The sequence below is a fragment of the Triturus cristatus genome, chromosome 11, assembly GCF_964204655.1.
Source record: "Triturus cristatus chromosome 11, aTriCri1.1, whole genome shotgun sequence".
Lineage (NCBI taxonomy): Eukaryota > Metazoa > Chordata > Amphibia > Caudata > Salamandridae > Triturus > Triturus cristatus.
In genome coordinates, this window is record NC_140594.1 from 1138235623 (window position 1) to 1138262370 (window position 26748).

At 45.4% G+C, this 26748-nt stretch overlaps 1 long non-coding RNA gene across 1 annotated transcript in view; it reads left to right on the top strand.

The window, feature by feature from the left end:
* Positions 1 to 26748, top strand: part of LOC146786208 (uncharacterized) — a 344235-nt gene that overhangs the window by 2627 nt on the left and 314860 nt on the right. The window contains exon 2 of the long non-coding RNA XR_014970577.1: positions 7631 to 7848. This is a non-coding gene — a long non-coding RNA (uncharacterized LOC146786208). The remainder of the gene's footprint in view (positions 1 to 7630; positions 7849 to 26748) is intronic.

A 26748-nucleotide genomic window follows, 5' to 3' on the forward strand; every position in this document is an offset into this window, starting at 1 on the left:
AGGAGGTTTGTCTGTTCCAAGAGACTTGGGCAGAGGCCCCCCTTTTTTGTGTTGGGTTCTTAAATTTTTATATTCCAGCCGGTAAAGGAAAAAGAGGAAGACCTTTAGGGGGCCTGACTATGTGGGTGAAGCAAGATATGGGGTTAAATATCCAAATAATCCCAACACATAGTCAAGATATTCAGGCTGTCAGACTGTCCAGGGGCTCCAAGGGGATTGTAGTAATATATAATATGTACGTGCGTGGCTCTAGAGGGAAAAAGTCAGGTGTATTAGCGGCACTTGACCATCATCTCGTGAGTAATCTATCATGCCTACCCTTGATTATTGCAGGGGATTTTAACATGACGTTTGGCCCACTCTTGAATGTGGAGGGTAATACATTTGATGAGGTAGATTCAAAGTGGGGTGTCCCAAAGTAGGAGTTGGAGCCAATAAAAAGATGGTCTGATGTGGCGATTCATCTTAACTCAATATGTATGGAGAATGGTTTACGGGCACTTAATGCCCGTACAAAGTCTGATAAATTGGGGGCCGTGACATTTAATAACGGCCACAGTACCAGTAGGATAGATTATGTCCTGGTCAGCTTAGCACTTTGGTATAAAGTGAAAGATATGAAAATTCAAGATAGACTGGAAAGTGATCATAATCCTTTATGCGTGGACCTGGACCTTTTTAGTTCTAGGACCCGTAATGAAATAGTAGCCAGCTACATGTCTAACGATGTAGTCCCATCAAATGACCAAAGGCGATTAAAATGGACTAACCTAAAAGAACTACCGCTAGTACTTGTTAGTATTGAAAAGGAGCTGGACCAGGCCATTGGTGATCTAAAGACTAGTGTAACTAACTTGTCTGATTTAAAAACACCAATCAGCATACATAATGAATTTTCTGGTCAATTGCGTAAGCACTTTGTAATAAAGAGTAAATCTAATAAGCCATTTACAGCCAAGGCACAGGATTGGTATAGTGACGAATGCAAAAGGTCACGTGTAGTGTTAGGAGACGCTATAAAACAAGGGGATCCCATATTGGTACGATCAGCAAGGGCCATATATCGGGGGGCGATACAAAAGACGAAGGAATGGGATTGCAAAAGGTGGGATGATTTGAAGGAGGCCTGTGTTAGTAGGAATTCTAAACAATTTTGGAATGTCCACAAATGGAATAGAGGAGGGCAGGCTTCCCAGCCCCATAATTATGTTTCACAGCTAGAGTGGGTAAACCACTTTAGACCACAATATGCTGCAAACGAGGATGAAATTGAAGGCAGGAAGCATTCAGTAAGGCAGTGTTAGAAAAACCCCACTCCCACACCGGAAGGGTGGTGGTAATGGGATTTTTCCGGACATACACTGTGGTAGCTTGGCTCGAGTGGTCAGGGGTCAGGCACCGTGTTAAGCATACGACATACCCACACAATAACCATGCGTGCATCCGTTCCAAAAACGACACTACACCTTAAAAATTATACTGAAAATATATCTCTTTATCTTCTTTTCTCTTAGTTGCTGATTAAATAAATAATAATACAATCACAGTACACAAGGCTTTTTCTTAAAAAGTGCAGGTCAAATAAATAATAACACTTTACAGGTGCAATAAATAGGATCAGGTCAAATAAATACTGTGAGGCAATAAATACTGTGCAGGAATAAGTTAGCTCAGGACAATAAATACATCACAGGAATAACTTAGATAAATACCATAAATACAGTACCCTCAATAAATAATATCAGCCAACAATGACATTTGTAAAATCAGATCACATTGAAAATACTATGGGCTGATTTGGCCCAGTCACAGCTTGTGGTTAGATGGATGGCCTGAGGGGTATACTCCCTGGCTTGGACAAGGCTGAGGCCTAAACTGAGGTAGGTCAAGGGGGAATCTAGAGATCTGGCTCTCCCACACTACACAACCCCTCTGTATTAGTCTCAGCTCACCCCTGGCACAATCAAGCTGGTTCCAGCACCTCTCTAGCCCCTAGGATAGTCTCTCAGGGCTCCACAGGGCCTTAGGCGCCCTCTATTCCACTTACTGCCCTTTTTATGAAGCTCCGACGCCGCTGGAGTCGTGTCGACGCCGTGAGGCGGTTCCGGTTCGATGTCGGCGGCCTCGGCGCTATGTCAGTTCTTGACGACGCCGGTAGGCGGTTCCGGTTCGATGTCGGCGGCCTCGGCTCGATGTCGGCTCCGGTTCAATGACGTCGGGCAGTCTTCGCTCGATGTCGACTTCCGCCGGCTCCGGTTCGATGTCGTCGGGCTCGGCTCGATGTCGACCTCCGGTTTGATGACGTCGGGCAGTCTTGGCTCGATGTCGACTTCCGACGGCTCCAAAGTGCGATCTCCACTCCCGACCTCCGGTGCTCCTTTCCTCAGGTTCCGGCGACTCCGGAGTGCGACCTCCACTCCCGACCTCCGGCACGATTCACCTCGGTCTCCGGCGACTACGGAGGGCGGACTTCACTCCCCCGTCGACGCCGCTCACTCGACCTCAGGTGTCTTCCTCCACGACCTCTGGTACTCTCCACGACCTCCGTCGGCGCCCCCCTCTCGACCTCTGGCGGCTCCGGGTACGACGTCTGCTTCCCAGTCAGCGCCGCTTCTCCACCTCGGGCTCCAGGTCTCTAGGCTTCTCGACGTCGGACTTCAGGTAGTTACCAGTAACCAGGTCAGGTACTTGCTGTTCTTTACTTTTAAGGCCTGTTCCTGCTGTCCAGGTCCTTAAGATGTTTTTTCTTGCTTTCTCCCACACAGGGCTCCAGGCTGGGCTCAGTCAGTAGGGACTAGTATCAAGGGTGGGTTTATGGACCCCACTCCAGGCACAAGTTTCCACCCCTGCTGCCTCACTCCTTCCTCCTTCAGGTTTCTGCTGCTCTCTCTGCACCAGTCAGGTGCCAACTGCCCGCTCAGACTGTCAACTCTGACTTAGCTTCCCAACATTCTAAACCGCCTCCAACTGTCACAGGGTTCCAGAATGTTGCAGAAGGTTCTAGTAGGTTCCAGTGGGTTCTGATGATGTCACAGGTGGCCACCATTTTGTGCTCCAGGCCCTCAGACAGAAGTTCCAGGGGTAGATAAAATGGCTCCCTGAATCTGCATCAATACTAAAAAGTCTGGTGGTTCCCAAAAAGGAAAAATTACCAACAGGGTTTGAGGCAAAAGTGGGACAAAATAAATAATGATGAGGAGGGGCCACCCAAAGGGCTGACAGGTCTAACAGGCAGATGTTGAGGTGGCCCTGAAATCCATCATGGCTGAAAAAGCCCCGGGTTTAGACGGAATACCGGGGGATTTATTCCTTGCAAATAAAGTAGGGTGGAGTTCATATATCTATCTGTTATCAAATGCTATAGCCCAGGGTTCGCAGATTCCTGGAAAGGCGCAGAGATTATTCCCGTCTTTAAAAAAGGTGACAAAGCGCGCCCAGGGAACTACAGGCCCATCAACCTTATTGACTCACTTCAAAAGGTAGTAGGTAGGATGGTGCTTAACAGGGTGCAAGATTGGATTGATGAACTCGGTATTTTATCCCCGCCAAGCAGGATTTCGTGCTTCTACAAGGACAATAGATCAAGTATTCAGGTTTACTCTTTTACATTGGAAAATAGTAACCCTGGGTAAGGGCAGTTTACATGCCGTTTTTGTTGACCTTAGGTCAGCATTTGATCTTGTACCACGTGGAAAACTTTGGCAGACACTACAAGACATGGGGCTACCATCTGACCTGTTGACACTTATCATCAGAATGCATGAGAACAATTAGGCTAGGATTCAATGGGGTAAACAGGGCGAAGTTACAGAATTTTTCCCAGTGGAGAAAGGAGTTCGTCAGGGTTGTGTCCTGGCCAGACCCTATTTTCGTTGTTTATAAATGGGATAGTGAACTGCATGAAACTAAATAATATGGATGCACCGTCACTGGCAGGTAAAAAAGTCCCCATACTAATGTTTGCAGATGACACATTGATCCTTTCTAAAACGCCGAGTGGGCTCCAGAAAGCCCTTTCAATCTTCGAAGAGTTTTGTGCTCGACGGAGATTGGAGGTCAATGTGTCAAAAACAAAACTGATGGCCTTTAACCCACACAGGGCTTCTAAGGGGGGCATTATCCTGAATAACAACACGCTTGACCAGGTTAAGGAGTTCACATACCTAGGGGTCAACATACAGGAGGGGCTTAAATGGGCACACCAAGTCGATCTCGCATCCTTGAAACATCGACAATTGGCTGGGGTATTACAGAAATAATTTAACACTTCTTTTACTAAGATAATCAGCCCCGCCATGGAGATATACAACATGAAGGTAATTAGTTCTGCATTATATGGTGCAGAACTCTGGGAGATGAGAACTTAGCCAAATTGACTGTTTCGGAAAATAAGTTTTTTAGAAATATTGCGAGATTGCCACAGAGTACTCCGATACGCCCACTATTGATCAACCTTGGGAGGAAGCCAATCCCAGAAATGGCAAAATTACGTCCTTTATTGTATTGGCGGAGGCTATGGTCCACCCCTGAGCTTGAAGAGTATGCGGCTGGCTTCCTTGATGTAATAAAGATAGATAGATCTTATACAATAAAGATGGTTAAGACAGCTTAGAGCCACATTATTAATCATTGGTATGAGCCCGTTATGGGATGATCCCAAAAATTCAATCTTTCCTTCAAAGCAGATCTTGAAGGCTAAATATTGGGAACTGGCTCAGACAAATTTAATGAGGGGCTGTGAATCATCCACTCTTACAGGGTGTTTCCTGTGCTGCAAATTTCTACCCAAGCTAGAACAACACTGGGATATCATTGCAAAGCCCTTTGAGCGGAAATTATATTTCCAGTTCAGGGTTGGCACATTCCCTCTAAAAGCTTTTACCACTAAATGGTCTACATCCTATGTTGATTTGTGCCCGGTGTGCTAGAATAGTAATGAATCCTTGGCCCATGTATTGTTTGACTGTGATGGTTACAAAGCCCCGCTTCGCACATGGTTGTCCCCAATATGCAAGCTCTTGGGAAGAAGAATTGCACAGGAGGCAGAAAGAATTCTCAAAAGTGATACAACCAAAGTGATATTTGTAGCCATGGCGAAATTCCAGGGGTGGATGGGGTCAATTAGAGCATGGTCTCTTAAAGAGATAACTGCCCACTCATCATATATGGTTTATTGTGATGTACGCCTCTGTAATCAAATGCTTTTTAAATGAGATAGTTTGTATATAAAAGCATTTACATGAAGTTTTTAGCCAATTAATTTTTGATATTTCAAGCTTTTAAAATTATATATATTGTTTTTAAGATTTCTATATACAGCCATTCTAGAGAGTGTGTATTGACCATGCAATGATTTTTTTATGAGCTATTTATAGAAGTCGTTGTATTTGTGTTTTATTTAAAGTTGTGTGCTTTTATGACCTAAGAAGTCGAATAAAGCTTTTTGGAATGGAATGGAATAAAACATTCACTATTTACAGAGCCGCTGGCTAAATGGTAGATATTTTGCTCTGTTCAGCCGTGATGGCCGTGCAAATACCAGAAAAACACCACTGCTTATCTAGTTGCTGATTAAATAGTATATATTCTGTGCTATTTGACTGGCAGCCATGCAAATACAAGTAAACTTCACTGTTTACAAGGCCACTGGCCAAATAGCAGAGGTTCTGTACTATGTGTCTACCAGTCAAGCAAACAAAAAAACTTCACTCACTCCACAGCTGCTAGCAAAACAGAAGACATGTATAATTAGGCCCAAAACAACAAGATGATACATGGAATGCTTGAATTAATATAACCCACTGACAATCGTTCGGGCCGCATCTCAATCCATTGCTTTTGTGCCCACCATGCCACCCCAGTTTCGACCCAGCCATAGGCAAATTAGTCTTGACCCTGCTCCCCATGGGAACAGACCACCTCCATCAGTCCGGCTAGCTTGAATCCAGTGGCACAGTGAGCTTAGGACCCACATCTGGGCATACCTGGCACACTTTGGGCAGTAAATGCAAAAACAACAAGGTGATAGATGAAATGCTTGAATTAATCTCCTCCACATGAATCGCTCAAGGCCTCATCTCAATCCATTGTTTTTTTGCTTACCATGCCACCCCAGTTTGGACCCAGCCATATGCAAATCAGTTTTGACCCTGCTCCCCATGGCAACAGTTGAGCCCAAACTGCCAGGTAAGGTCCTATCTGGACCAGAAACAAGCATCCTGGCACCAGTTTCAGTGTATCACCCCTCATCAGCCATGCTAGCTTAAATCCAGTAGCACAGTGAGCCCGGGATCCACGTCTGGGCATACCTTGCACACTAAGGGCAGCAGAAGCAAAAACAACAAGGTGGTGAATGGAATTCTAAACAATGTCAAAGACTCACCCCAGTACAGTGATCTGGGCCTAAATCCATCCATCTGATTTGCATATGGCTGGGTCCAAACAGGAATGGCACGATGAGCAAAGAAACAATGGATTTAGGCCTAGGATCACTGTTCTGTAGGTGAGGGTGATTGACATTGTTCAGCGGTAAACAACCTTTACAACGCAACTTTTACAACGCACTACCATTACAACGAAACTTTTACAACGCAAGTGGATTTACAACGCATGCCATTACAACGCAAGTCTTTACATCGACTTGCGCTAGATGGCGTGCTAACATTACAAATAGTGTAGTTTACTATCCCAACACCTTCCCTACTGTTAAGTGGACTGGAGTTGGAATAGTAAATTACACTTTTCTAATGTTAGCACGCCATCTAGCGCAAGTCGATGTAAAGACTTGCGTTGTAATGGCATAGCGTTGTAACTCCACTTGCGTTGTAAAAGTTTTGTTGTAACAGCACGCGTTGTAACGTCATACATCCTTGTTCAGCATTCCATCCATCATTGTTTTTGCACTGATTCTGTCACTGACCGCCCTCTGGAGTGCTGGCTTGCAAACAGCTGTGTTCTATATCAAATAGAAGGATCAATACCCCTAGGACTCCTGTGATCCTGCAAAAGAAAAAAGTGTAAGAACACACACTATACTACTAATGGTCAACTATATAGTGACATATAAACATATGAAGACTATACCTTAAATGATGTGAATTTAAGCAGTGTTTAGGAACTTAATGGCACGTGCTGGTTCATGGTGCCTTGTCTTAGAATTTAACATCAAACACATCTCACTTGGGATCGTAGACAGGTAGGAAGGACTCTGGAAGCAGCAAAAGCTCTTGGAATAAGAGCATAAGAAAGGGTCCGGAACTCTTAAGTCAGAGCCCAGCACAAGTTAACTACAATTCTGGGTATGTGAGGGAAACAGTCACTGACTCACTCAATTATAGTGCTTTCCATACACACTACTGCACAAACATCAAAAAGGAATAGAAATGCCAAGCACAAAGCATACTGTGAATTGCTCAGTATTACAAGGCCTTAAGGACACCTGAGGTCCAGAAAACATAATGCAGACCTGTGTGGTAAAATGAAGCAATTCCCAAGCGCTATCTTTAAAGCAGACAGTCTAGAAAAAGTGCTTTACATGCAAGCCTTATCGTTTGCTGATGACAGATGCCCCCAATGTGCTAGGTCACATGTTGATTATAATCCACTTATCTTTGTTGCTTTTGAATTGCAGGGTAAGGCTCAGTGCCTCGGAGTGGCCCTTGCTGAGGAATCAGGAAAAGAAGAATGCAGGAACTTTAGAAATACAATACTGAGGAGGTCGCGCGATAAATGAAATGCTGCTAGTTTGGAGCTGGAATCGATTGTCAAACCAGGTGCGGCTCCTTACGTGGACCTAAGATGACCTCCGAGACTTCATCATCTCACACTACCAGGAAACCGCCAAATTAGGTGGGTCCTCATTAGAGCGCGTCAGAGCCTTGTATGGCTGCAGGTATATTTGGGGGTGAGGCCTCGCCTGGCACTCACTGCCTTAACTCATCCCAGCCCGCAAAGGGTTGTATGGTCAACAGGATTCAAGCGATCCCTGAAACTTTGTTAGCCTTTAACCATTTTTCCTGACTTCAGCCACCTGAGTTTCTCAAAGCCTTTATGCCATCCTTCACTGACCACTCTCATTTTCACCCATCAGCCTTTAAACTCCTCCGCCATGTTTCAGTCCCTATGCCCTCTGACCCACCCTCAGACTTCTGTGACAGCATCAGCAAGCGTCTTCTATCAGTCAGAGTGTAACAGTCCCGGCTTTTTATTCGCTTTGCATACTCTGATTATTCAGCACATACATTGCATACCAGTTCTATATGTGAGCTGAAAAGGTGGGGGTTTCTAGGGGTTGCATCATATGAGGCATGAATAAGAACCATTTATGAAAGGGATGGCCTAGACTCATATAGTTTCCTCCTGCTCCAGGTCTTTTTCCTTCTCTTCCAGGTCCTTCTGTGCCTTTAAGCATTGGTCGTCCTACTCATCCTGTTCCAAAGTTCCTTTTTTGGCTGTTTTGGCTCTCCTGATTCTCATTCTGGCCCTTGTCACGGTGGTTCTGGTTTTCTTAATCCGGTGCTCCTGGCTGTAGTCATTCATGACCCTCGTCTTCCTGGTCCCGGCCCACTAGGCCGTCCTGGGTCGTCCTGGGTCTCCTGATCCTAGTACTTCTGATCCCCACTCTGATCCTGCTGGTCTGCTGGGTCCCAATCTACCTAACTTTGTTGTCCTGAGTCTTCTAGGGCTGGCACTCCTAGTCTTCCCAGTTTGGGTCATCCTGATTATCCTTGCACTGGTCCTTGGGGTCCACCTGGTACTGCATCCACTGGTCCTGGGACGTCTTATTAGGTCCTTTTGGGCTGGGCCTGGTCATTTTGGTCCTGGACTTGTCCCATTGGACTTGTGGTTCTGGTTCCCCTGATCCTCACCATCCTGGTCCTAATAGGCCAATTTCTAGTCCTCCTGCTCCACTTAGAACTTCAGGTCCTGGTCCCCTTCGTTCTGACCACTCTTGTCCTCCTAGGCCTGTTCCTGCTTATTCTGATCATCTTAGTTCACCTAATTCTCCCCATCTCATCTCTTGTCCTAATGGCCATAGTCCACATATCACTGACCTGACTAGTTCTCTGAGTCCTCCTTCAACATGTCGTGATACTCTTGGCCATAGTCCTTCTGCTCATTGTCATCCTGGACTAACTTGTAAATTAAGGTGGATTTGTAGAGCGCTGCTTATCACCCACAAGGGTATCCAGGCACTTGTCCTAGTCCTCCTTTCCCTCCTTGTCCTGGTCCTGTATGTCCAGGTATGCCAGCCCTGATACTCCTGGATCTGTAGAGTGAGCTTCCATTTCTCCTTGGTTGGGTTCCTACTGGTCCTCCTCGCCCTGGTCTTCTTAGTTCTTAGCATGCTGGCTCTGGTTGCCTGGCCATCTCCTTATGATTCTAGAGGTCTTGTTCTCCTAGACTTCCTCAGTCTGGTTTGCCTAGCAATGGTGTTCCTATTCCTGGTCCTCACAGTCTGTGTTCTCTGCTGGTTTTGTACCCACTTTCCCACTAGACTGGATCCTTTTGTTTCTGGTCCTCCTTGTTTATTTCTTTGTATGCCTAATCCTCTTGGTTCTGAATCTCCTGTCCTTCCTGGTCCTTTCTGGCCTCATTCTGCTAGCTCTTCCTTTTCTTACCTGATCCTCTTGACCATGGTCTATTTGATTTGGTCCTTATGGTTCTTCTCATCTTGCTCTTCTAATTCCTAGTATATCAGTTCCTGGTCCAGCTGGTCCCTCCCAGCCTACCTGGCCTCTTGTGCCCTGGTCCTCTTAGGCCTTCCCCTCTTAACTCTTCTCTTTCTGGTTTGGGTCATCATTGTCCTCCTGGCCCTGTGACTTGTCATCATGGCCCTTCTGGCACTGCACCAAATGATCTGGACCCTCTTGGTCCTGGTTTTCTTTGTCTGGGTCCTTCTGAACCTCATCATTTTGGTTCTGGTCCTCCTCGTCATCCAGGGACAGTTGCTGTAGTCTTCCTGGCTCTGGCTTTCTCATCCTCCAGATTTTCCTCTGGTTCTGCTACTACCAGGTCCTGGTTTTTCTGCTCCACTTTGAACTCTGAGCCCTGGTCTTATGGTTCTCCAGTATGGAATCTTTCATAGATTCACATGCTTGAATCTTCCCAATCGTTAGGTGGGAGTCTCACTGTATTTAGATAAGCAGTAATATAGAAGTACAATAGAGACCATTGAGAAAGAAAGGACTTTGAAAAACCCATCTGCATCTTTATGTTAGGTCCAAACTTTGACCAATCAGAGACAAGCCCCAGACCCCATCTCCCCTGCAGAGCCACCTTACATCAGATTCCTAACCGCATGTTGTGTGTGAGGGAGTCTCCCTGAGCTTTGCTCAGTTTTTCAATTAGTGAACTTCCTTACTGTGGTCCCATTGTCCAATTGGCCATAATCCTCATGCTCCCAATCATTTTAGTCTTCCAGGATCTGGTCCTGATCCTCCTGCTCTTTGTCGTCATACTTCTACACCAACTGATCATGGTTTGCTTTGCTCTTGTCCTCTTGGTACTGAACATCCTGTTCCTCATCTTGTTCCTAGCCTTGTGGTATGGACCTCCATGGTGTGGCATCCCGGTTCTGATCTCACTGGTCCTGATCCTCTTTTTCCTCGTCATCCTAGTCCTCCTGGCTCTGGTACTCAAGGTTCTGACTCTGTTTGCCCTTATCTTCCTTGTCCTGCTAGACCTTTGCTTTTTGGTCATCTTAGAACCCCACTTCTGGTTGCCTGATTCCCTGGTCTCCCCTCCCTTGCACTCCTTGCCATGGTCACGCCATTCTTATTTTTCATGCTTTTTGTCCTTCTTGAGAATATGTGCCCATTTGTCCTGTTCGTTGTGATCCTCGTCCTTATAGTTTAGTTTCATCTGGGCTTAGTTCTCATGGACCTGATCTTCTAGTCAAATTGTGCTTGTTATCATAAACCTTGCCTTTTGGTCATCCTGGCCCTTCTTGGTTTCCCCAGTCTTCGACTCTCTAGCTCTGTTCCTTTCTGGTCCTCTTTGCCTTGTTCACTTTGTCCTGGTCTTCCTCACTCTGAAACTCCTTGCCTTGGTACCACAGTTCCTTGTCCAGCTGGCATCTTGTGTCCTGGCCCTCTTAGTTTTGTCTTCCTGGTTGGGTTGTTTTGGTCCTCTAGATATTTTCATTGTCCTTTTAGTCCTACTGGCACTGCAGCCATTGATCTTGGCCTCTTGATCCAGGTTCTCCCTCTTCAGGTCCTCCTGAGCCTGGTCATTTTGGTCCTGGTTTTCCTAGCTGCCACTGCCCAGACAAATTGCTCTGCCCCACTTGGTATCCCGGGCCTCAATTCTCTAGGTCTTAATGTTCATGGCCCTCCTAGCCCTTGCATGGTCAAGATCTTTTTAGTTCACCTAGCCCTCCTTACTCTGGTCTTCTGGGTGCCCTTGGTACTGTTCCCATTGGTCTTCCTAGTACCTGTCCTGTTTATCCTGGTTTTCTGGTACTCGTGGCCAATCCCCTCCAGGTCCTGATCTTTTTTGTCCTCTTCTATTTGGACCTGATCCTCCTGGCCCTTGTCTTCCTGCTCCTTGGCCTCATAGTTCTGCAGCTGGCCTTAGAACTTACTGACCCTGTACTTCCTTGTCTGTCTAGTTATCATTCCTATGTACTCCTGCACCTAGGTCCACATGTCAGTAGGTTTTTTCCGGTCGCAAATTGCCGATTCACAGAATCAAGTCGTTTGCGACTGGAAAAAGACCTTTTCCTATATATCAAACCCTTTTTGCAATTTGACAACCTATGACCAAATTGCAAAATGGGTTAGCGATTTGGCAGTAGGAAGGCTCATATTAAGGGCGACCCTTCCTAATAGGGACTCGCAGTGCTATGTACGAATGTTTTGCAACTGAAATGCGGTCGCAAAACATTCGCATTTTACCACCTACTTCAAGTAGGTTGTAACCCATTTGCAAACAGGAAGAGGTTCCCAGGGGACCCCTTCCCCTTTGTGAATGCATGCAAAAACATTTTTTCAGAGCATTCAGTGGTCCCAAAAACTACCTACTCTTAAAAAATTAAACTGAAATGCATCCTGCTTTCCTTTAAGGAAAAGGGGCTGAATTTAAAAAATAAATGTTAGTTTATTAAAAGGAAACACCCCAGCAGGCCACCATCTCTGTATTTTTAGCGATTCCCAATGGAATGCAAATTGTGACCTACTGTCATGAACCCCCCCCCCCCCCCCCCCCCCCCCCCCGGGGTGCATCAGACATATTCCTGAATAAAAGAGGGACAAAAGTAAAAGGACACAAGCAATAGAAAAACACAATACCACCTTGTCTGTTGCAGACTAATCAATGTTAATGGCATGTGTAATGTTTTAATGTCCTTTATTTATTTTCCAGTTGACCTCCTTATTCATTTTCTATAGCCTTTACTGTACCTCGGCACTGTCGTAGCATTTTCGCGTAGCACATGTTTATCTAAACATGAGCATTTGCATTCTTGACATTTGATCTGTCATTCATCAGTGACATAACATGTGAATGGGAAAGAAAAGACAGAGTATTTTACAGGAGAAACTTTAGCGAACTCAAGTTATACGTAAAGCCTCTTCAAAGGATACTAAGGTTTATTTGAAGAGTAACCAATCGTTGTATTATCACAATTAATGTGAAGTTGATCTACATGTAGTTAAGTAAGTCAACAATGCGAGTGACAAGAGACTGACACTCTATTGTTGCGAAGAACTTCAAATAGAACTCATCACTTGTTCAGTTAAACAAGAGTTCCTTCTTATATTTACAGGTAAACCAGAGTATACATGTCTACATACTAAATGCTGATGAACCTGTCCTACCATTGAATTGCCTATAATGTGTTGGGTTCTCTTTCCAGGTCTCCCTCCCCGCAGTATCCTCCCTGATTCCTTCCCCTCATCTGGCCATTCTGAACCTCTGTTATTCAAAATCAGAGACAGAGCTGCCAGAAGGTGGGCTTCTTGAGGGTACTGCTCCCGAGGAACCTAAGGCATTCCTGACACCTACCTTATTATTATTAATGAGTTAAGTCAATTGTGACCCCGTTAGGAATCGCGAAATATGTCAAAGACATATTAGTTCATACGCGTTTGTGATTTCCTAATAGCAAATCACAAAAAACGGTATTAAGAAATTGTAAAATGAAACCTACGTACATGTGGCCCTTAGTCATTTGTATTCTGGGTTTCCTGTTTCACAGGCTCCCGGTCCGGGACCTTTTAACGCCCCTCACTCTGATTATCATCCATCAGTCCTCTTGGTCCTGCTCCCCTGGTTTATTTATTTCCCTGGTTTGCTCGTTCCTAGTCCTTCTACTCCTGGTTCTCCTAGTCCATGTTGACCTGGTCTCAGTTATGGTGCTTCTTTCTTTGGTCCTCATGTATCAGGTCTTCTGATGCTGGTCCCACTGACCTTGGTTTCCCTAGGCCTCCCTGTGCTCAGGGCCTCCTACCTCATTCTGGTCCTATTAGTCCTCCAGGTCTTCTGGTGTGCCTGTTCCATCTTGTTCTTGTCAATCTGACCCTGGTCCCCTCTATCATGGTTCATCTGGGGCTGGTCTTCCTCCTCTCACTGGCAGTAGTCATCCTAGTTCTAATGTTGCGGCGGGTCACCCTGGTTCATGTAGTTCTTGTCAGGATGGCTGAGGATCCCCAAGTGTGTGACCCTAATGGATCTTCTGATCCTGGTCCCACTGTGCATAAACTTTCTGATGGATACTTCTGCCTGTGGATTCCTCATCTTATGAATACTCCCTGCGCCAGCATTCCGCGGAAATTCTTTCCTAGCTCTCCCACGTCGACGAGGACGTCACAATAGCACGGCTCCGCTCGCGACACCGTATGACGTCATCGGAGCCATAAGAGGACCTCGTCGGCGTGCTGACGTCAGTTCCCTTTTTTCCGTGCCGTCGACGCTTAATGGTTTTTCTAGGGACTCTCCATTTTCTTCGAAGAAAACTTTGTATCTCTTGTTGGTTTCTGATGGCTTCTTCCAGGAAGACCGGGTTTTAACCCTGCAGAGAGTTTGGCAGGCATATGTCAATCGTGGACCCGCATTAGGTTTGCCTCTGGTGTTTACCTTCGGATCATGACGTCGAAGAGTGTCGAAGCTGCAGGAAGATGAATCCCAAGGCTATTAAGGAGCGTGAAGCTAAGTTGTTTATGGCCAAAGCTAAAAAGGAGAAGAGGGGTCGTAAGAGGGGGAAGTCTTCGTCTTCTCATACATCGAAGTCCAAGAACCATAAGAAGTCCAAGAGGAGGCATGGCTCTCGACACCGTTCTTCGAAGACCAGGGCCTCGAGGTCGAGGTCACCAACTCCGGCTGAGCGGCCTCGAAGAAAGGGCTTAGTTTCTCCATCTCCTTCTCCTCATGTGACTCCAGTTCCATCTCCGGATCCGGTATTGCCGGCTTCGAAAGGCTGTTCGCTGCATGAAGACTCACTGACTCCAGCAATGTCTCCGGTGCCTAGGGAGTCGTCTCCAGGCCGGGTGGCTTCTCCTGTGCGGGCACCGTCCCCGGCTCCGCAGCCTCCAGCTTGACCTCAGGAAGGTGCAGATCCATATCCTGCTTTTCCTGCTCCTGGGTCAGACTCTTCGCATTTCCTTAATGCGATGTTTGGCATGTTTGCCAGGGCCTCTGCTCCATCCGGTGCTCCTTCTGGCCCCGTGGGTCCTTTGGCCTTTAACTTGGGTGTTCCTCAATTTTATACTCAGGCACCCTTTATGCCTTTCTTGCCGTCGACTTCGGCTTGGCATTTCCCGGCGCCGAGGTCCTCCACTCCGGCTCTTCCGACTCCTTCGACTGCTGACTCGGCGCCGCCTCGAGTTCGATCGGCATTGAGGTTTGAAGCCGTTGCTCCTCCGTTGATGTCGTTGATGCCTTCACCAGCGTCGCGTGTGGCGCCGCCGACGTCGATTCCTAAACAACGCTCTAGGAGAGAGGCGCAGAGGCTCCTGTTAGAGGAGGAATATGCACAGAATAAGGAGGAAGGAGAGATCGTTGATTTTATGGATGAGTTTGAGGGCCTCCGAGTTGGTAGTGACTTGGATACTTCTCCTGAGTATTATCTCCCATCTGCGAATTCTGGTGTTGTGCAAGATATTGCTCCTTATCATGTGGTCATAAGGAAAGCGGCTGATTTGCTTGGTCTACAGCTTCCCTCAGCTGAGGTGAAATCTAATATTCTTACGGAAGTTTTTAATACTTCTTCTTCAACTTCTGAACCATTGCTTCCCTTTACGGATGCTTTGACGGAACCAATAATGGAGATGTGGCAGAAGCCTTTGTCTGCTACTTCGGTTTCTCTTTCAATCTGTAGAAGGTACAGGCCCGCTCCTGGTGATCTGGCTTTTTTATCCTCACATCCTACGCCGTAAATTTTAGTTGTCCAGGCTTCTTGTTCGAAACAATCTTCTGGTTCTTTCCCTACCATTCTTGGTGATAGAGATTCTAAAAACATGGAGCAGGCGGCAAAGAAGGTGTTCTCTTCTGCAAGTATGGCTCTTAAATCCACTAATGCAACCTGTCTTCTTGGAAGGTATATACATGCTTTAATGGACTCAGTCATGCAGCTAGCTCCTAATTTTTCTGAGGAGGATCGGGCTAATTTCTTGGAAGTCCTTTCTGATTCGCAGGCTGCGGCATGTCAGGTGATTCAATCGGGCCTGGACACTGCTGACTCTGTAGCTCGTGTGATGGGGTCTTCTGTGCCTGCAAGGAGACAGGCTTGGATTCGTTTTAAGGACAGCAGGGCTACTGCAAGATCTCTAGGCCTCCAGGTACAGTCCAGAGGATACGGCTACAAGCGGTATCGCGGATTTGGGAGATCTGCTTCCTTTCGTGGCCGCCAGCAATCTCAACAGTGCCAGCAACAGCAGAATCCCTTGTTCAAGTCATACAGAGGGAAGAATAAAAGAGGCCTCAGGGGTACAGTCCCTGCATGTCCCACTCCAGCTATTCCAACCAGGTGCAGGGCATGTCCGTCCACAAGGCCAGCTGCCGCAGGAGAGGACACGGTCTTCAGGGGGCAACATGCTGGAGGTACAGCGCCTGCAGGCAAAAACAATAAAATCAATCCAGTGACAAATGAGGGTGGGCTTCATGGGCCTGACAGGTGCCCTGGAGGCACTATGCACTGAGATGCGAGAAGACCGTGCAGCCAGGCGCAGGGAGAGACAGCGCCTCCACACACGCCTGGACTTATATACGAGGGCTGTTAACCGGCTGTCCTCTGCCACCGCAGTGCTTTCACGTTGCTGCATCAGCATGAGTTGGCTAACTGCTGCAAGGATGTGGCCAGGGGACTAGTGCAGGTCACATGTGCGGTGGACCAGCTGCAGGCAGCAGCCACTGCTGGCACAGGAGCCCTCAGCTCACTGGAGGAGGATGGGCAATCGAGCCGGAGCAGCATCACTCCACCCCTCCCACATGACAGGCGCCGTAGTGTGTGTCAGGGTAGGGCTGCCGATGCTTCAGTAGAGGGCACTGTGTACTCTGAGCGAGGGGCTACGAGCCGTCAACGCCGACGTGGAGGAGCCCTGACTAGAAAATGGCAATGGGTGAGTCAACCCTTTACACACAGACTCATCTCTATTATGAATCTCTTTGCACTGTGTGTTCAACATGTGCGGGACATTTGGACCAACATAGTATCCAACACAGGCTGTGTGATGTTAACTTTCCTGAACGTAAGGAAATAAAAACAGTCTTGCACCAATCTGTAGCATTGTGTCATCATTTCTCACCTAGAAATAGTTCTGTGTGATCTCCTCTCACCTCTGGCATCCGGCAGCCATGCCAACAACACCGACTGGCCTACATCTTGGAGCTGGCCCCTCCTCATCTGATGATTCCGACTCTGTGAGCTCCACTGGGGTGCCTTTCATGGTGGCGATGTTGTGCAGCATGGCACACGCAACCACGATCTTGCAACAGGTCTCGAGGCTGTACTGTAGTGCCCCTCCACTCTTATGTTGGCAGCGGAAGCAGCTCTTGAGTATTCCAAAGGGCCTCTCAATGGTACAGCGGGTGGCTGTGTGGGCACTGTTGTCCCTCTGCTCCCCAGCAGTGGCAGGATTCAGGTACGGAGTCAGTATGGAGTCACGGACAGCATACGCACTGTCACCTGTAGGGTGAGAAGAATAAGGTTAAACACTGTCCAGCCGCTGCTGTGCTTCACTGGTGCGTCCTTGTTATCAATGTGTTTACCTAGTAAGTAGCTATCAGCAAATTCACCATTTGTGAGTCGTCGGTGAATCCCACTGTGGTGGAAGATGAATGAGTCGTGGGTGCTGCCTGGGTATTTCGCTACGATGTCAGTGATGATATGCTTGGCATTTCACACTACCTGTATGTTCAGGGAATGGTACGACTTGCGATTCCTGAACACATACTTTTTCTGTGAGGGGGGATATAGTGGCATGGGTCCCATCTATGCAGCCAATGACATGGGGGAATTGTGCAATCTGGTAGAACTCCTGCTTGGTTTGGTCTAGTGCCTGTTGTGTGCTGGGGAATTGGATGTGGTGATGCAGCCTCTGTACCATTGCATCGAGGAACGCATGGAAGAAGCGCGACAGCGCACTCTGAGAGACCCCTCGTGCTGTGGCTATCACCCCCTGGAAACTCCTTGATGCCAGTAGGTGCAGTGAGCACAAGACCTGTACATGGGTGGGGATGGTGTGTGTCCTGCGTGTGGGGTGTTTAAGTATGGGTTTGAGCTACGCTATTAAGTCCAGGATGCTGTCTTTATCCAGCCTGTAGTTCACATGGATCTCCTCCACAGTCCGCTGGAACAGGGTGATCCGCGCTCTGAAGATCCTTTCCTGGCGTCTCCTCTGTGCAGCAGCTCTGATTCGCAGCCTCCTGGCTATCACATACAGCCCAGCCATTGTGGAAAAGGCCTGTGGCATTGTGGGCCTCTTTAAATAGGTAGCACCTGGTTACCACCTGCTCATACTAGGTGTTAATTGTGATTAGCAAAATTGCAAATTTCGTGGATTATTCATGCTTATCATTTTGCGAATTCGCAATTTGAGATTCCTTATTTGCGATTTTGGATGAGATAGCGATTTTGCAAATTTATTCGCAGAATCAATTTTTCGCTAAATTGCTAATTGCTAATTTTGCAAATAGCAATTTTGCGATCGCTATGGCTCTCCTACATAGGGAATCTCTGTTTTACGATCGCAAACACCTTTTTTTGCGATTCGCAGTGTTTGTGATCGCAAAACAGCTTCATACATATGGCCCATAGTCTAGTATTGTATTGTTAATGAGTTATGGTGTGATTTCATGCTTTTATTGAGCCCGGGTCCTCCTACACCCCTGTGGCAGGGAATATGAGACATCGCGGGGGACAGTCCCCCAGGGGCATGGAGCATACACGCACTAGTGTTTTGCTCCTACATGACCCAGAAGGAACCCTGCGTGCCGAGGCGTCCGAGTGGTTCGCATTGGAAGATGGGAAAGGAAGAGCGAGAATGGAGAGAGGACATTCTGGTCAGGAGGCCTCAGACCACGAGAGATCCGAAGACCTGGACCTGGAGACCAAAGGGAAGGCCTGGAGCATGAGACATCTTCAAGAGAACCCAAGGGAAGGAGTTCGGGACGGGGCTGCCGTGACTCCGGTCGGGAGACACAGCCTGAGGCTAGTACCCTCCTTGAGTGTGTGTGTTCTGGGAGTGGGTCTTGCAGTCAGGGCCATCGGGACTATGTTGGAGATAACATACAAGGAGTGAGGGCATGGGGTTTAGGGGTGAAGAAGCAGTTGGAAGAGGAAAGTGGTAAATTTTCTCTTCCACCTCCTCCTACTGAAATAAAAGGTTCCAGGGTTTGGAACACAGGGCTACGGTATTACACAGAGCCTGCCCTTATTGGCAAATCACGAATATAAGTTCTAAAGTGCACAGAGGTGTCTGGTGGCGGTCCGCAAGTACTTGTAAGGTGTCTACTAGTAGCCTTGTACTTTATGTTTCTCTGAGGGTGTCCCTAAGGAAATTAAAGGACGGAGAACCCAAAGAAGAAGCAAGGCATCCCTTCCTAGCCATTGAAGAAGTGACGTTAACTCTTTGTTTCAATTGCCTTTGATTGTACCAGTGAACGTGGATTCACTTTATACATAGAAATAAAACCCACAGTGACAAAGTACCTGGTTCTGGTCATCGTCTTCCTTGTTCTGTCACAACCAGGTACCACTTTTACAGAGGATTCACCAGGGGATATGACAGAATTTCTCCTAACATATACACTTCTTGTGTCAAAGAGTTACATTTTGTTTTCTGTCCAAGGGATTTTGTCATTCAGCCCTTCTAGGTGGATGCATAAATGGAACACCCAGTGATGTTCATTCTTAAACAGTATTTGTTCTGGATTCCTTGTACCAGCCTCTAGTTGTTCCAGTACCACTCACCTCAAGTCTGTCAGTTTGTGGCCTTAGATAATATAATGATTGGCCATTTTTGTTGTGTTCTTCCTGCACTTGACCTTACTCCTGTGCTCCCCTATTCTAATTTTGACTTTTCTACACGTCATCCCTGTATATCTCAATTTGCAGGGGCAAGTCATCATATAGTGAAGGCTAGGGGTAGGGTTTTTAGTGAAACCGGGAAGATTGGTGCTCAGACTATTTCGCCTGGTGTACACTATGTTCAGACTAAGTACGGTGCTGCCAGGTCGGGGGATACACCCAATAACCCCCGGAAGTATATGAGTCAAAAGACCCACACTAGAGATATGAGCACAGTCCCGGGCGCTCGTGGTGGGGGTATGACAATGGTATGAAAGTCTCGTTTGGATCAAAACAGCAACGGTTAACACCAGTGTAACGTTAAAGAGTTATTTAGTGAAGTAACGACTGAATGGAATCAAACAACCAGCCAACACATGTTTCGTCACTAGGAATAGTCCTGTGACTCTTCAGGGCCTGAGCAGAACATGGTCATTGCCATCCAGGATGCTGGGCGAGCAAAAGGGCGGGTGCGCCTGCTATAAGCCACGAGGATGCCGTGAGACACTGGTTCTGTGGAGACTGCCGAAAGAATCCTGTGAAAAAAGCTGACAAGAGAGCGATCGAAAGTCTCACAATTTGATTTTGTCATCAAATTTACAATCGCAATAACTTGCTTCTCAGCATCCTTAAAACGGTTGTATACGTTCTAAACACTATACACAAGAGATAAATATACTACCCAGTTTAGTGTTACTCAATTCACCAAAGAAAATTTTAATCTGTTTTGGATCTGAAATCTGGCCACTGCATCAATAATCGGAGCATTCATTCTTTAATTTTTGCTAATCCCAGACTGGTAGTTTGTTGAATTGTTTCGTTCGAAAAGACCACTTGTGTGGGACTCAAACATTCTCTAATAAGGTCTCCATTACCTGAACCTGCCAGGAGTTTGTTCCCCAAATGGATTTCAAATCAATGGTGTCTTTCCAATAATCATAACCTCAAAGCGCTATTTCATTGACAAATTTAGCAGTACATATAAACTTAGTTTGAGTAAGCATATATTTCTTTGGTGGAGTTGGAGCTAATTTGAAATATTATGTAGTATAGTCTGAAGTGTCATAACATGAAATATGTAAATTTGTCTTTTTGCCCTTTATAGCTCTCTTTTGGGGGAGTTGAACAATATTCCCACTGTGTATAATTAAAATGGGGATGCTGTCCATTAGCTCTGTGCAGAAAATTATGTCCATAATGATCAGAGCAGAACATCTCTGGTAATTGGCAGGATTAAAGTACAAGTCTTCTGATTAAAAACAGTATAATATTCTAATTCAGAGAGCATAGAATTTACAGTATCCACATCCCGATCATCTGAAGGCAACCACAGTACTATTATATCACCCGTAGAAACTTTGTATTCATATGGTGTTTGCAGGATCTTCCTCGGACCCAATATATCCAATTGCACTTTATCCCAAACAATTCCATCAGTCACAGGAATGGCTGAAATGTTGACAAGGGACAAGTTTCTTTTCATTTTATGTGATGACGAATCGTGCACCAGCACCCTGTTGATCAGTTCTGTAGCAGAACATTCTGGGAGGTAATGACCATTGATTAGTAGGAAAAACACAGTCAGAAATCCAATTTATAGGAACAGGAAAATCAAGGAAAGGACATGCCAGACATATATCCAGGGAGGGACTAAAATGTGATTTTTATCCAAGAAATAAAAACACAAATCCGTGCTGGAGGTGTGTGTAAAGTAGAACTATCAGAAGAAAAATAATCTTGATCCATATTGTACCTGGAGGTACTCAACCTGGAAAAGAGGAGGCTGTGACTCGGCAGGAGGGCTAGAAACATCCAAGCCAGAAGCAGTTTCTCAGGGTGGATAATTGTATACAGTATCCAATGTAGAAGGCAGGATAGCAGAATAGGCAGCATGTCAGGTAAGTGGTCGGCAGAGGACTCAACCTCACCATAGTTGGGGAGTATCAACATTGGTGGTGCTCACAGGCTGCATGTGGAAGTCTTAAGTAAAGGAACAACTACTCCATGGCATGCTATGTAGAATCGGCTTCATGGTGTAGTTTGATATGTTCAATGGAGACCAAGCGTGTGCACTTGTATCCAGGAAGTGGTGGCAAAATCACAGTTTGTGATCGTTGAACGCCAAAAACTGGAACAGGAGCAGAGTGCGTAGGGCCGAATTCCTTCTCGTTTGCCACCTTTTCCCGAACTAGATCTCCAACTTTAGGAAGCCAGCCGGAAACCGGAACTTTATCATTAGCACTGGAAGAGTGGGATTCAGGCAAGTGTTTGCGAGATTCTGTGTCACAAAACTGTTGTAGGTCCTGTAAGACAGCACAATGGTTATCTACGTCAAAGGTTGTGGCAGCCGCTACAATGTCTGGAACATCAATGTTTGGAACATACATCTTGATTCCAAATAGCACTTTGTACGGGGTCTGCCCACCCAAATATCTTTTTGGGAGGTTATTCAATGCTTGTTGAACCCCATTAAGATGGATTAACCAACTACGCCCTGTACCTAATACTCTAGTGTTAAGGATTGTTTTAAGTCACGGTTCATTCTCTCCACAACAGAATTACCCTCGGGTCAATACAGAAAAGAAAAATGTGCCTGAACACCAATGGACTTCGTCAAATCACTGTACACCTTAGAGTCAAAAGCCGGACTTTGGTCTGAGTGGAATGAGCAACAGGCATATGTCCTGATGAAGACTTTAACCCCTTCGCTGCTAGGCCTTTAACCCCCCTGTGCTGACCCTTTTTTGGCTATTTGGGGTAGTTCGCGCCTAGACCCCTGTAACTTTTTGACCACATAAGGTATCCATGCCAAATTTGGGTTCTTTTCTTCCAACATCATGAGGATTTTAAAGGTACCCAGGTTTTGTTGATTACATTGGAGAAGGCCCAGAAATTAGCAAAAATACATCTAAAAATACATCTAAATGTAGCTGTTTTTGTAAAATAGGAAAAAAAGTGCTGCAGAAGAAAGCGTCTGTTTTTGTGGTGCTGAAATCACTATCTTCCCAGCTTTCATGGACTGACAGACGTTTGTCAGAAAACCAACATTTGTTACACAGTTTTGGCATTTTACTGGGACATAGCCTATTTTTGCTATTTTTTGCACTTTCAACCTCCTTCCAGTTAGTGGTAGAATGGGGTATGAAAGCAATAATGGATCCTTGAAAGCTATACATTTCAGAAAAGTAGACACAATTCTAAATTCAGCAAGGGGTCATTTGTGTAGATCCTTTTTTTATAGAAACTAACAGCTGAAAATAGGCAAAGTTGAAAATGAGTTGAAAAAAACTGCCATTTGTGCAGTTTTCACCTGTAAATTCTTCTTAGTATGACATTGGTTGTACCCTTCTGGTTGTGGGGATATATAGGACTTTTAGGTTCACCAAGAACCAGAGGAACCCAGAGCCATTGACTGAGCAGTGTCTTCCAATGTTTTTTTATTGTGTACCAGGTATATAGCAATTCATTTGGGAAAATAAAAACTGTGAAAATCGGTATGAAAGACACCTATGTATTTCCGAAATGGGAAGAAAATATAGATTTTAGAAACAGTAGCTATTTGCACAGCTCCAAAATTGTGGGTAACCATACTAGCATGTGAATTATAGGACATATTTTAAAGTGACTTATTTTTGACACATTGTCTAACATTTGGAAGGCAGAAATGCATCAAACGTCAATAGGTAATACCAGTTGCTCTACAATTCTGTGTTCCCCTAAGTCTCCCGATATAAATGATACCTCACTTGTGTGGGTAGGCCTAGAGATTGTGACAGAAAACAGCCCAAAATTCAACACGGACACTCCACATTTTTACAGTGAAAACAGACCCTTTTTTTGCAAAGTGTGGATTTTGAACTCTAGCTCAGCCGCCACCCAGGGAAACCTAGCAAACCTATACATTTTATAAAACTAGACACACAGAGAAGTCTAGGATGGCGTGACTTGAGTAGCTCTCACCAGGTTCTGTTACCCAGAATACCTTACAAACCTCAAACATTTTCCTCATATTTCTGTGATGGAAAGTTCTGGAATCTGCGTGGATCCACAAAATTCCACCCACCTTGCATTTCCCAAAGTCTTTAGTGGGCAAAAGAACGATGGATTTAACCCAGATCTCTTGACTGGGGGAGAATGTCTGCATTGTCAGCATTCCGTCCATCATTTGTTTGTTGTAACGCTTTTTGCCCTAAGTGGGATGGGTATTCCCAGACGTGGGACCCATGCTCACTACGCCACTGGAGTCAAGCTATCCTGGCTGATGACGGCTGATAGCCAGAAACCGGTCCTAGGATGCTTGATTCCGGTCCAGGGAAGACATGGCTTGGCAGTTCGGGCTGGACTGTTCCCATGAGGCACAGGGTCAAGACTGATTTGCATATGGCCATGTCTAAACTAGGGTGGCGTAGTGGGCAAAAGAACGATGGATTTAACCCAGATCTCTTGACTGGGGGAGAATGTCTGCATTGTCAGCATTCCGTCCATCATTTGTTTGTTGTAACGCTCAACAGAAAACGGCCCAAAATGCAACGTGGACACATCACAATTTTACAATGAAAACTGACCCTTTATTTGCAAAGTGCCTTGCTGTAGATTTTGAACCCTAGCTCTGACGGCACATAGGTAAACCTAGTGTAATATAGTACTTATATCATATATGTTTCTGTATGCTCAATCTGCATTTCCTTTTGCCTGCATGTTTCTCTTTGATTAGCACCATGGAGATGGAATGTTACTGATCTGTGTTTAGTCAGTTGCACCTGACTCCTGCTTGCTGATGGATGGGACATTTTATCCTCTGGATTAAATTTATTTTATATTTCATTGAACTTATCCTTGGGTTTATTTACTTAATTTTACACTGGCCACGAGGATGAGCAACTTAACCCTGCGTTTCCAGACGGAAGAAGATTTGTCCCAACATCGCTTTTAAACCAACAGTATTGCTTCATTTCTCAAGCGTGAGTTTCTTTCAAATTCTTCATTTTTAAGTGAGCATCCGTCACTTGCCTCACCTGTTCCTTATAATAGTTTTGGAAGGGTTGGGAGGCTTCGATGTGGGCTCATTTTAACTGAACTTTCATTCACTCTGAGTTGGTATCTGATATCATTCTGCCAAGGGAAGAGTAGCATGTTATCTCACAGAAATATGTTTGCACATTAGGTCATTTCGCCGCTCATTCCACCTTATTATTTTAAATCCCGTGAGGTTGGGAAATTTCGGTGCGGGTCCTCTGCACATATGCTGAAATTATTTTCTACACTGTGACAAGACAAGATGTTCTTTAAAGTTGTTGTGTCAATGAGCCAACGACAGTTGGTAAAAGAAAGATTTATTAAGATAAATCTATACATAAGACCCACACGCAGGTGGAACAATATCAAGCATAAGTAAAGGTCGTAATGACGAATATTCCATAAACGTCATGTTTATACTGTAACAGACGTCACAGGGGAAAAAGGATGTGATTGGTTGGGATAGAACGAAGGGGATGAAGGTAGGGTGCAGGCAAGGAAGGGTGGTAGAGTATTAGGAGTACAACAAAAGTATTATTTCTTTTGCACGTCAAAACTTTATATAAATTCTCAACTCAAATTGTGTGCTTGAAGTTGTTCTGTTGGAAATTGACAGAATGGACTGGTTACAATTATCGGAAACCGCAAAGAAATTTTGAAGTGTCTGGGGTATTTGTCTCTTTCAATCTGCATTGCCTGGAGGTCACAGGAAAAAATTCTCGTTCTTAAATCTTCATTTTTTTTTTATGTTGGTGACTGTTAATTGCCTCACAGCGTTTGGAATTTGCCGTTTTAAAAGGTCATGGTTGATGTGTAGACATCAGCGCTTGCAATTGCATTAATTAAACATCAACTGCCTATTGCCGTTTTAAATAGCGCATGGTTGATGTGTATATTTGACTTGTCTGCCTTAATTGGGAAGCTTCGCATCTTTCAAATAGTACCAGTTCATGCGACAGACATCAGCGCATGCATTTGCATTCATTAAACATCAACTGCCTACCTTCAGTTACGGGACATTCCGCTCTTTCTTTGCATCTCTCCTCAGTTCGCCTATCGAATATCTTCACGGACCTTCACGTAATCGCGTCACGTCATGTAGTGTCTTTCTGAAACGTAACGTGACTTGAGCGCCATTTTAAATTCTCCTCATGTAACGTGACGCGAGAGCCATTTTAAATTCACCTACGTCTTATTTTTTTTATTTTCCTTAAAATTCAAAGGGCTTATCTTGTGTTTCTTTGGCAACAACGATCGAATGATCTACGAGAGAAGTAGAACCTATACATCATTGAAATCTAGACACCTAGGGGAATCCAGGATGGGGTGACTTGTGTGGCTCTCACCAGATTCTGTTACCTAGAATCCCATGCAAATCTCAAACTTTGTAAAAAAAACATTTTCCTCACATTTCCCTGATGGAAAATTCTGGAATCTGCGTGGATCCTCAAAATTCCTCCCACCCCTCATTTGCCAAAGTCTTCCAAATAAAATAGTACTTCACTTGTGTGGGTAGATTTAGTGCCTACCACAGAAAGCAGCGCAAAACACAACGTGGACACGACACATTTTTACAGTGAACACTCTACTTTTGTTGCTAAGTGCCTAGCTTTGGATTTGGAACCCTAGCAATGCGGGCACCTAGGGAAACCTAGCAAACCTATACATTTTTTTAAATTAGACACCCAGGGAAATCCACGATAGAGTGACTTGTGTGGCTCTCACCAGGTTGTGTTATCCAGAATCCCTTGTAAACCTCAAACTTTGTAAAAAAACAACACATTTTCCTCATATTTCTGTGATGGGAAGTTCTGGAATCTGCGTGGATCCACCAAATTCCACCCGCCCCACATTCCCCAAAGTCTTTCGATAAAAATGATACCTTACTTGTGTGGGTAGGCCTAGTGCCTGCGACAGGAAATGGCCCAAAATACAACGTGGACACACCACCTTTTTACAGTGAAAACTGGCCCTTTCTTGGCAAAGTGCCTAGCTGTAGGTTTTGAAGCCTAGCCCTGCCGTCACCTAGGGAAACCTGATCCTATACATTTCTGAAAAATAGACACCCAGGGGAATCCAGGATGGGGTAAATTGCGTGGCTCTCACCAAGTTCTGTTACCCAGTATCTCTTGCAAGCCCTAAACTCTGTAAAAAAAAAACACATGTTCCCCACATTTCTGTGATGGAAAGTTCTGGAATCTGCGTTGGTCCACAAACTTCCACCCACA